A 12,646-nucleotide genomic window follows, 5' to 3' on the forward strand; every position below is an offset into this window, starting at 1 on the left:
GTTCTTAAGAACAGATCTTTAAAATGCCTCCCCAACATGAGGAAAGTCATAGGCCTTCCTCAGCCTCAGGACATCTTAAACCACATATCTTACTACATGTGAAACCCCTTGTCAAGTAGGCTGGTCTTGCTGGGAGTGTTGCCTTTTGCCTTACATGCAACCTCAAGTAACAAAGGGTTCAAGAGTTGCAAGGCTGCAGCAGAGCAGCAGCTGGCCCAGGGAGCTGCATCCTGCTGATCAGGACTATGGTAACAGTTGTCCAACAAAGCAGAAGTTTAGGAAAATGCCTGTTTGGCAGGGTTTATGGGGCATCTTACTTCTACTGATGTCCTCCTACAAGCAGGCAAACACAGTTGAGGCTTTTAGGCTTTGACAGGTAGTTTACAGATCCTGTGCTGAAGGCAAAAGAGGGTTTTTCATAATTTTATATGCTTCTCACAAACCGTTTTGACTGGCACATTTCTGCTGCAGACAGGTTCTGAGCTTTTTAGGCTCTTGGGAATACTAGGCAAAACCAAAGGCCAAAATCTGACCCTGAATGCACCAAGTATCAAGTGCATTATGAAAAATGCGTATCTGTAATTAATCTGCAGCTGAAATCTATTCTGTGTGAAGGCTCAACACACACACACACACCCCCCATCATCAATAATGATAGTATTAGCACTTTCTTACACTGGATTGGACAGCGGATTGGGTTACTGCTGCAGAACACTGTGCTAATTTATAATGCTTATCTCTTATTCTAAAAGATTGAGTTGGAGAAGTGGGGAAAGCCACTACCTTCCTGTTGGGAGTTTGTATGTTTATGTTAGGAAGAAATACCTTCACTCTATGCTGGTTTTACTATAAATTTCTAATAATGCTCTCTTTGTTGTTTAAAGCTTGTTTAAAGGGGAAAAAAAGCGCTTTTTTTTTTTTCCTCCCTGTAGTGTGGGAATGTTTGGGAAATACCTCCAAGTGGACAATGAATCACAGCCTTGACCCTAAACATTTTGGAAAATTCGTTAAAGTATGACTTTTACATCCAGTAAGAGATTTGAGTGGCATGTGTTTGTTTTTCAAATCTGGCCAACTCTGGAAGTATGATTCAGACACAGAAGAAGGAATCTGTAAAAATTTTCAGCCAGTTACACTTCAAGGAAACTCTTCATTAAAGCCCAGTCAGAAGCCATGACTTCAATTCAAGTAAACTGTACAATGAATAGTTTTCTACCGCTAAATGAAATGTGATATTATTTGGAGAGAGATTCTTAGTATGAAACTGTTTTCATTTTTATGTTGAAAATGTTATCTTTTGCAAGCTACAATATAAATGTCAAAGAAAATCTCTGCTATGATTTAACTGATTTTTATATACAACTTTATACCATTTCAGAATTCCTCATTGCTAACTACTGTGCAATGCTGTGAACAATATGATTAAGTTAATACCTCAAAAAAGTTATGTGAATAATGTCTGGATGTATCATGTTCTTTATTATGCAGTAACACTGGACGTTTTAAATGTGTGGTAAATCTAATGCAATTGTGCTTTTGTTGTTGCTGCTTTCAGACATGGGTCACAATACAGCTGACGCTCTGCATGTGCTGACTGAGGCTGTGAAACTCAGCTTCACTGATGCATTCTCTATCTGTGCTGACCCCAACAAAGTTCTGGTGCCTAGAAAAAAAGCCTGTCCAGATCTGATGCTAAGGAGCATTCTCAACTAACTAATTTTAAAAAGTATTCTCTCTTCCCTTGCATTTATGGATTAGGCATGCAAGTACACTCTGTAGTATGAGGAGGAACTCTGTTATGGGAGATTTTAATCTGCTTCTGTACATATGATGGTCATAAGACTTCCCTCAGAATTACTTAGTTTGAAGTAATGTCTGTCTGTTAAATAATTTGGCTCAAAAAATTGTTTGTTTTTATAACATTAGTCCATGTATACTGTTGTACTACTTAAAAACTGAAAGGCAGCAGGAAAAGAGCAAATTGATAAATTGCAGTAAAGACTTACTAGAAACAATTAGTCTGCAGATTTAAAATAAACTAAAAAGTATAGAAATGGAAGAGGTGCACTGATGTCTTAATCTAATTTTATTCAAAATGCTTTAAGATGTTCAATTTCAAAATTTACTCCATAATGACTACATGATACTTTTCTCTTGCCTAAGAATAACACTAAAAATTTTGCTTGGACAGTCAGGGAACAGAAAAAAAAGAGAAAAAAGTGGCTCAAACTTTATATCTCAGTCAGGGTGATCAGAGAACCATACGGATGCTGTGGCACACCCCAAAGTTATTAGGTCTTTGTGTATCTGGAGGTGTCTGTGCCTCTTGACAGCTGATTTCTTCAGTACTGACTTCTATCATGCGGGAGCAGTAGATGTAGTATCAGCAGCATCCTTCCCTTAGGCAGAGGGGAGAGTAGAGGACCGACTGTCAATCAAAGCTGACTGCAGCTCTCCTGAGAGCTCTGCTGCTTTCTGTGGTGAACATTTGGGCCCTGAATTTCTGCCCCCACCTGAGAGTTCAGGGTGGCAGGAACCGCACCCCCATATGCAGAGCAGAAAGTGGAAGGCGAACCCAGGAACAGGTGAGCGCTGTGGGAAAGCTCTCCAAACACACTCCATGTGGCTTTGCTCCCCTGCCAGCCAGCCTTCAGCACTAATCTTTTTATTTAATGGTTTTGTTTCACTAGTGTTTTTGAAGAGCAGAAAGGAAATATTGGAGGCTGAAAGGGTTTGCAGTCTGGTCAAATTCAGTAAGGTCCCTGCTTAGCCACGTCTTGTAGCTAAAAGTCATCTTAATGTTTTGTACAATGCCAGCCTTACTGAAGGAAAATGAAGAAAGTCCTATAAGCACAGTGATTACACATGCACAGGTAGAAATTCCCATGTGTGTAAGTACCAGGCTGTGTTAGTCTGGTTTTGTGTACTTTAGATAGGTGTGTTTACTTTAATTTATTGGCAGGATTGTGTTTGAACTTAACCAAATATTAGTTATAAAGTTGAAATGCCTTATTGATATAGGCATAACGTGGCTATAAGAGGACTTTGGCTCCATCCAGTACTTTGTCTTTCATATGCTAAACATCTGTCATTTCAAAGTGTCCATCTGAAACTTGGTATGTCACATTTGTTTCAGATTATGGTTTATACTAGCAATCGGGAGTTACTCTCCTTAAATTTTCTCCAGTTCTGTACTAGTATGAGGAGTCTTGACTAGTCTAGCCCTTTGCTTTAATAAAGCAAGTGTGGATTAGGATCATATTTTTGTTATTTGCTGGTATGAGTATATCCTCTGGTTCCAGTAGGACAGTTCACAAGATGGGGTAAGTTATGTCTTGTACAGGGTGTACAGGGATTTATTTTTAACTGAGCCAGAATTTTTATGTGTGCCAAACTTTATTATTTTATGCATTTCAGAGCAGTAAGAAATCTAGTTCTGAAAATGTCTTACTGTTAGAACTGAGTTAGTTTACTTCACTGTGGTGGCTCCTCAAGGCAATGCCTGTTTTTTCACCAAGTGTAACTGCATGGGTTTTGGCACAGGACTGGTTCCAGGTGGCTGAGGATTTACGCTGCAAGTGAGAAAATATTTCCCAATGTAACATATTCTAGTACGTGTGACGACTCTGAGAAGATGATCAGAGAGTCCAAACAGTACTATTCTTACAGGATAGAACAGTTAATTTTCATATTTTGTAAATACAGATTTCCTGTTCTTGTTAAGCTCTGTCTGACTAAAGGAACTAATTTTTGTTTTACACAAAGTCGTCTTTGTGCAACAGGAGAACAGGGGTGGAGTTCCAGCCTTCTGGGCCCATGTTCTCGTTCTCCACAGCAGACGTGAGATTGCAGGAGAGGACTGACTGATGTGTGTGCCGGCCGACTCCAGGAGCCGAGGTTGTCGCACACCTCCACTGGCCTCTGCAGGTCAGCCTTGTGTCTGTGCAGAACTGTGCAAATACAGTATGGGTGAAGTTACCTTTGGGGTGCTGTGGCCATAGTTGAGCCTTTTTTCTGTAAGGCAAGGAAAGATAGAAGTATCTTCCATGAATTCCAAGATACTTAAAAGTGACTTCTTTAGCAGCGCAAGATTATATCACCCTGACAACTGTATACCCTGTAAGCCGTATGTATATAGCTCCTGCATGTAACCAATGGTGATAACTTTTCTTTTTGCTCTTTGTAAACATAATTTACAATGTTAAGGAAGGTTTTTGAGTTCTTTGCAAGATGTGCTTGTAAATTCTAGATCTTCATTTTATTTTGAGAGAAAAGTAGAAGTGTCTTATGTTTCTTAGATTACTGTTTTGTAGTCTTTGCACCAGTTAAGCACCCACATGGGAATAGGATTTGCTCTGTTTTTCACAATGAGAAAATTCTTGTCCTTGCCTAGTTTCTCTGCTTATCTCTTCGGAAGGATTCTGTTGCTATATATTTCCTCCCCTTTTTTTCCCTTGTTTGCTCCCCTCTTACACAGCTAAAGGGGTTGCCCAAAAACTTTAAGCATAGCAGGTTTTATGGTTCTCTTTTCATCAAATATAATTAATAGTAGAGTTTATTTTTAAATATGAAATGCAGCAGAAATTGCTGTATTTAAATATCAAACACAGCAGGATTGCAGCAGAAATTTAATCATTGTAAAAGACCAATAGCAGTATAGGTTTGGCATGACAGCAAGTTCTCAAACTTTGTACTTAAGGGGGAAAAAAAATCCAAATTGTGCCTTGGCATCATTTTTTTGGTCAGAATCCTGAAATATCAAGACTGAGTTACTAATGATAAACTTAGTAGCATCTAATTGTGTATGTTACTTATCAACATACTGTTTAGGCATTTGTTGTGGTTTAACCCCAGCCAGCAGCTGAGCCCCACCCAGCTTCTTGCTCACTTCCCCCCGCCCCCCGCAATGGGATGGGGGAGAGAATGGGAAGGGTAAAAGTGAGAAAACTTGTGGCTTGAGATACGAACAGTTTAATAATTGAAATAATAATAATAAATTGTAATGAAAAGGAAAATAACAAGGAGAGAGAGACATAAAACCCAAGAAAAACAAGTGATGCAAATGAAAAACAATTGCTCACCACGAACCGACCGATGCCTAGCCTGTTCCCGAGCAGCAGACTGCCACCCCTGTGGTCAACTCCCCCCAGTTTACACCCTGAGCATGATGTCATATGGTATGGAATATCCCTTTGGCCAGTTGGGGTCAGCTGTCCTGACTGTGTCCCCTCAAAGCTCCTTGTGTGTTCCCAGCCTGCTTGCTGGCAGGGTGGGGTGAGAAGCTGAAAGCAGCTTAACTTAGTGTAAACACCACTTAGCAATAACTAAAAGATCAGTGTGTTATCAACATTATTCTCATCCTAAATCCCAAAGACAGCACTAAACCAGCTACTAGGAAGAAAATTAACTCTATCCCAGCCAAAACCAGGACAGCATTTTTGTTTGCATCAATGTAATTTTTTTAACTGAATTAATTGGTCTTATTCTGTGAAGAAATTGTGTCTTTTTATAAAGAAAATTACTTCCTGCCACAAGGAAAATGGCAATATATATTTCTCTGTATTTGTCTGTTAGCTAGTTAATTCCTGTTGATACTTGTAAAAGCCATCATATCTTGTGGGCCATACAGTTGTTCTCATTTCCCAAAGAATTTCTTCACAGTTTAAATGAATATGTATATGGAATATAGGAAATTTGATATTTACTAATCACAAATATGCACATCTGTATTTGGGACACTTAACACTGAAGCAGGTCTGCAATTTTTTTAACTCTACTTGTAGAGTTAAATAGTATAAATAGTACTAAATGTTTGGGGTTTTATAAATAGCTGAAATTGCTTTCACCAATATAGGACACACAAGCAAATTCCTGCTTCTTCAGCCTCTGTTTCCAGCTATTGACAAGCCCTTGACTTGGCTAGCATCAAGGTATCTGCATTAAACTTCTACAAGGAAGTAGATAGGCTTGAGAGGTGGGCCCATGTGAACTTCATGAAGTTCAACAAGGCTGAGTGCAAGGTCCTGCACATGGGTCAGGGCAATCCCAAGCACAAATACAGGCCGGGCAATGAGTGGACTGAGAGCAGCCCTGAGGAGAAGGACTTCGGGGTGTTGGTTGATGAGAAGCTCACCATGACCTGGCAATGTGTGTCTGCAGCCTAGAAAGCTAACCGCATCCTGGGCTGCATCAAAAGAAGTGTGACTAGCAGGTGGAGGGAGGGGATTATCCCCCTCTGCTCTGCTCCTGTGAGACCCCACTTGCAGTACTGCATTCAGCTCTGGGGCCCCCAACATGAGAAGGACATGGACCTGTTGGAGTGAGTCCAGAGGAGGGCCACAAAGATGATCAGAGGGCTGGAGCACCTCTCCTATGAAGACAGGCTGAGAGCCTTGGGGCTGTTCAGCCTGGAGAAGAGAAGGCTCTGGGGAGACCTTATAGCGGCCTTCCAGTACCTAAAGGGGACCTACAGGAGAGATGGGGAGGGGAGGGACTTTTTACAAGGGCAGGTAGTGATAGGACAAGGAGTAATGGCTTTAAACTGAAAGAGGGTAGATTTAGATTAGGTGTAAGGAAGAAGTTCTTCCCTGTGAGGGTGGTGAGGCACTGGAACAGGTTGCCCAGAGAGGCTGTGGCTGCCCCATCCCTGGCAGTGTTCAAGGCCAGGTTGGACAGGGCTTTGAGCAACCTGGTCTAGTGGAAGGTGTCCCTGCCCATTCCAGGGGGCTTGGAACTAGATGGTCTTTAAGGTCCCTTCTAACCCAAACTGTTCTGTGATTCTATGAAGGGGAAAAAAATCAGGCCTCTGAAGTTGAATTTAAAATAATTTCCACCAAGGCAGCTTACATGTAAAACAGCAGTCTTCCAATGAAGTGTCAGAAAAGGTTTTGTGATATTTGTTGCATTATATACACTTTACCCCCCTGTAGAATTTGCTTAATCTTTTTAAAGGTGCTACTAAATGTATTGGAGTTTGGGATGGATTCTCAGCAAGCCTTAGCTGCAGCCTGGCTTTGTTTGAACTCTTACGAGAGAGGTATGATCTTACTTTAATGCTTGAAAAGTAAATGGTTAGGCCAGGAGTTTCCCATCATAGCACAGATATGATGGAAGTGACTGTGAGGACCATGTAACCAGCTGCTCTCAGCATTATCTGTACACAGCAGAGAAGTGGTGGTGCAGTATGGTCTGTTGTGCTTGCCTCCTGTTCTCAGGCCTGTTGGTAAAGGAGTTATTTTGCTTGCTTAGCGCACAATCTGAAATAAAATAAATTTGCTCTGAGATGGCATTGGAAACTCATTCCTGTTGTGATAGTCTTTTTATATTCATTGTGCATTAATCATAGGCTGGATTAATCAGCAACCGTCTTACAAGGTCTGCATATGAAGAACCATCTAATGGCTTTATAATTGTAATGGTTCTACAGGACACATTTTAATTTTCCTTCAGCCTTTTGTACGCCCCTGAGTAGCACTCAATTAGTAAGCCCTGTGTCTTCAACTTAGGGCAGAGTGTAATTGATCAAAATCTTGGGAGTTGATGAGGATTAACACCAAAAGAACCCCCCAAGGTGTTTTGCCTGACAGGCAAGCGCTATTGTTGGTGTGGTTGCAGTTTCCTCAAAGACAGTGCCTGCCTTTTTGGAGGAAAGTGTCACCTGACTCAGCTCAGATACTAGGGAAGGACTGGGTTTTTGTCTTTTTGGTGTATTTTTTTGTTGTGTTTTGGTTTTTTTGTGTCCTCACCCTTAGAAGAAACTTCCAGTATTTTTGTTTTGTTTCCTTTGTCTTTGTGCTTGTGAAGAGCAAAGAGCAGGACTACTTTTCTGCTGTGAAGATCTGTAAAAGAAGAAAGTTGGTTTACGTCCTTTTTTTAACTTGCCGTATAGTAGTGCTCTTCCTGGAAGAGCTGTCTTTTGGAACTAGCACCTGAACCAAATCCAGTCCTGCTGAAGCCTTCAGGATTTGACTAAGTGGGTACGATGCCTTAGTTCAGTTCCTATTATTGCAGAGTGTGTTGTGCCTGACTCCTGTGCCATCAGTAGCTGTTACTGAGTGTTGTCGTCTTATGCAGAAGGCAGGTGGTGTCTGTCACTTGCAGATGGTATTTCATGAGCTGTTGTAGAACACTTGAGAGCTGGTGGCCCATGAGTGGGCACAAAGGAGCCTGTTTGGTCATAGTATGATTACCAGTAGAGGGAGCTGGTGGAAATCTTGGGGCTCTTTGTCTTCCAAGCACTTGCAGAAAGTCCTGTGGGCAGGATCTGACCCCTAAGGAGATGGCTGTGCAATGGAATACTACTCTGGAATGAACGTGTGTGTAATTCTGCAGCACTAACTTCCATGTTTAGGTGCACTGGTGACATGAATACTTTTAGCTGTAATTATAGTTCAAAGGAATATAAAACTCCTAATTCAGGAACTTAGTCTTTCCTCACCCTCCAAACCAAATTGCAGCTCATTAGAATGGCACCACGTATATGAGTTAGAAGGACCTTGTGAAAGAAGCAGCCACAGTAAAGCATTGTATATAGACAGGCACCATATGGCAGACAGGTATTTTGTATATCTACACAGAATACACTCTCAGTTGTATTGTTCCAGTAGGTTTCCTTAAAAAAAGACTAAGAATTAATAAAAATGTAATCAGTGTTAAATGTTGTTTTCTTCTGCTTTTCTCCATTAAATGTTGCTTAGATTAAAAGGGGTCATCTGTAGTCAGATTTATTCTTTAACTGTAGTTTTTAATTCTTTTTTTTTTTAATTAACATTCTGCTATTAAAAATGTGTGCTACATTTGTATAGCATTTTTGAGGTCTTGATGTGACTGGTGGAAGAACATGACCATGAAATAGTTGGCTATATGGTTGACAGCCATTTTAAGGACCAGCTGGTAGCAAAAATTCAGTGCACTGAGTGTATATTGTTAAATGAGCTTCAGAGTTCCAATTTAAATGGTGATAGCAAAGGTTGATGGGAAGGTGGGAGTGCAGTTTAGGAAATCATCTTTCAAGAATCTTGTGGTCATATCTGACTTGCTCTTTGGATTGTGATGTGTGTGATCCAATTACTACTGATGCTGAAAGATTTGCAAGCAAATACAGCATACTGCAATATCAGTCATGATAACATGAAAGACATGTTAATTTTAAATGCTAAATTTCACATTTTACTGCTCTAGAATCAATACGTAGACTGTTCCTAGCCAAGCAGTAGTTGTAGAATCATGCAGCAAGAATAATTTTCAAAGTTTTTAATGAGCATGAACTTACTAATGGCTAATTCCAGAGACAGGACTGCATGAAAAATGCATGAAGCATATGCTAATGAAACAAAATGGGCAATGAAATTTGTTGCTTTTTTTCCTTCCTTTTTTGAGCCTGCAGATCTAAAATATATGGTATGACACAGGTAATTTTTTTTTGCTAGATTACAGGTAAGTAGAAAACTGCTCATAGGATCACTGAGAAACACAAAGATGCGTAATGATTGACTTTTGCACCACAACAGCCAACGACATAATGGTGATATTTTTTGTTCTGTGTTCTCTGAAGTGTCAGAATTGGATGTCTTTTACTGGATGCCTGTTTTATGCGTATTGCTACAGGGGAGCGGAGTCACAAAAGTGGCACACTCCAAGGCTGAAGACAGTCTGTTCGCTGTGCTGTGCAGAGATATGTATGCTAAGCCAATCCCAATTTTCTGATTCATACAGCCATTACATACACACAGTATAGAACAGAGTATGCTTATAGCACAGTGATGATAATGCTTCATGCTTGTTTAACTTCTGCAAGAATGTCACAATTTTAGGGATAGACTAGAAATATAGAATGCAAACCTGTGTGTAAATAATACAGTCCAAGGGAAACAAACTTTTGTTGGCCGTTTTGCATGGCCAAGGTTTCACCTAGAGGCTGTGGCAAAAATAGAATTTGTCTTATGTCCTACTTTTATCATAATAACATTGTTGCAAGATGTAATGAATGCAGACCACATCATGGTTTTTATATGTCACCAGAAAACAGTTTTTTGAAGTGGTTTATTTGATTGTGGAATGATGTTACAGTAGCATTGCAAGTCTAGGGTCAGTAATAGTTGTTCTTAAGTAAGGTTTATGGGCTCTTCTTTAGAGAGAGGAATTTCTATATGCTCATTTAGTGGTAGCTTTGCCCTGAATTTAAGCTTTTGAATCTCCAAGCTGGTTGGTTAAGTGTCAAGACTACTTTTGTTGCATCATTGCTGACTCGTTCTTAGGTCAGCATTATTACTAATAAATTAAATCTTCGCTATATGTGTCAATGTGTGTTGTTGCATAAAAGTGTGAGTGCTCACTTCAAGCTGACTTCTACGGTTCAGATCACTTTTCTGTCTCAGAGTGGTGGCAGAGATGGCAAGTGAGCAGATGTGTGTGTGTTATAGCTGTGTAAGGAGTGATTGCTGTTATGTTTTGTGATACCTCTCATGGCAACAGGTGGCTGCTCCTCCTCAGAAGTAGCTCAGTTCATCTGAGGAGCTGTCATGTCATTAATAAAGCTAATCTGGAAACTTTCTTCTGGCTGTGGCCAGGACACTGCAGACATCAAGGACTTCATGGGAGCAGTTTCCTTTTGTGACTGTCCGGGTGGAGTTTACTGGTTGACATGCACTTGTGAGGTGGTGTGCCTGAGGACAATTATAGCTATGGCATAGTGTTTTTGTGGACGATGGCTGGAAAACATGAGCAATGCATCACTTGGACATGGAGAAATGGGTGGTAGCACGGATGGGTGTTTCTCCATGTGATTGAAGGGAAATCGTGGGTGTTCATAAGATCACTGGGAGCTCTGTCTGAACAGCTGGCTGAGAGGCTTCCCTTAGTTTACCTGACAGGTGACTGCATATTCATCATACATTCCCAGCGGTTGTCTGAGCTAGTATTTGCCTCTGTGAGCAGTAACCTACTAAACAGAGAAGAACAAATGAGAATAGCTTATAATACAAGTGTGAATTCATAACCTGTGTTGATACACATACATTGTGTTGCCCAGTGTTTCCAAATGCATCTGTGCAGCCTATGCTGTAGATGAGACACGGCCTGGGAAATAATAGATGTCATGCAGTTACCACACCCTGCCAGTGCTTCCACAAGAGGTACTTCCCTGCCATTAACCTTTTGCCAATGGTGGGTGGGACCAGAAGCTTTGCAAGAAAAGTTGTAATGAGAAACTCTCTGGTAGAAGTTGTAGCATAGGGTTTCCAAATGGCGCTGATATTAGTAAAGCCCCCTTGATTCACATCTGACCTGTTTTTATATTGTAAAAAAATGTTATTTGCTTTAAGGCTTTTTGTGTTTTTCTTTAGATTGTTTTCAAGGTAATTGGAAGACATTTGTCATGTTGTCATTTCAGCTGTGTCTCTTGATCACTATTGTGTCTTTTAGCAAACCATGTCTAGGGGTGGCTATAAGGCAGCATAAAGCAGTAGGACCGGTAATTTTGAGCATTAGAAGAAACTATTGGGAAGAAACACGTTAACGTTTTTCAGTAAAGTGACATCTTTCTTTCCATCTTTCTGGCTTCTTTAATTTAAATCAGGAGATTGCTTACACTTGCTCAGAAAACACTCATGGCAGAAACATTAATTGCAAATGTTTTATCTTTTGTCTGGTTATAAGGAATGAGAACCTCTTTAGGTGCTAAAATACTGAAAAAAAAATAAAGAAACATTCAATTTAGGGAGGATTAGCAAGATTAGTGCTGGGAATTTGGGATAGCTGAGCTATAAAAATCTCCATTTCTGTGAAGGGAATAGCAGCCAGCCTGTTCTGACTGTGTGCCAGAGAGCTAAGGGAAGAGGGTTCTGTGGCATCCTTGGAGCACAGGAGCCTTAACAGCGTACATGTGCAATGAGTTCAAATATGGTCGCATGCCCAGTGTCTGGTCAGGGAAACTGAGCCTAGTCTGTGTGACCCTGTTCTTGACAGCATGCTGACTCTGACGTGATGGGTCTGGGTCTGTCTGATCACTTCTGTATTTATTTTGCAGATATCCTTCCCCCTGCCCCCCCTTGATTTCCTCCTTAGTAGAGGGTTTTGGGTGTTTCCAGGATTACTGTGGGCGTTAAAATATATTAGTAGAGTACAGAGATCTCCTTTTTTGTATGGCACTTTTCTTTCAACTCAGTTTCTTCTGTTCATTATGAAGAATCCCTTTGGGAAGCTGGCTTAGGGTGCAGGTGCTAGATGTGGTTGTAGTTGAAGTAATTTTCTTTTGTAGGAGAAATGTGATACTTCATGGTTTTCTTGATAAAATTCTGTGGGTTTGTGGGCGTGGGGTTGTTTTTGGTTTTTTTCTTTTCTGCAAGTATTTGGTAACTTTGCAAGTTGTGGTAACTTTATCAGTCTTTGATAAACTCCTCCTCTACAACAGGTAAATTTAGGACTTGTCCAAAAATATAGCAAGGGTTTCCAATACACTGCTGAGCTGGAGAAAGTAACTTCTGTTACTCCTGTCATGCTCATTGAGGAGCAGGTACACAAAACTGGAGAATGCTTAGCTTTTCAGTGCTTGAATGTAGAGAGCTAGTCTACTGTTTATGAGATCTCCCTCTTTTTGGCATCAGGAAACACTAGTCTCTTTCTAACATCTTTATTTTGTGAAAGAAGC

Source organism: Accipiter gentilis, chromosome 6, assembly GCF_929443795.1.
Source record: "Accipiter gentilis chromosome 6, bAccGen1.1, whole genome shotgun sequence".
In the NCBI taxonomy this organism is placed as follows: domain Eukaryota; kingdom Metazoa; phylum Chordata; class Aves; order Accipitriformes; family Accipitridae; genus Astur; species Astur gentilis.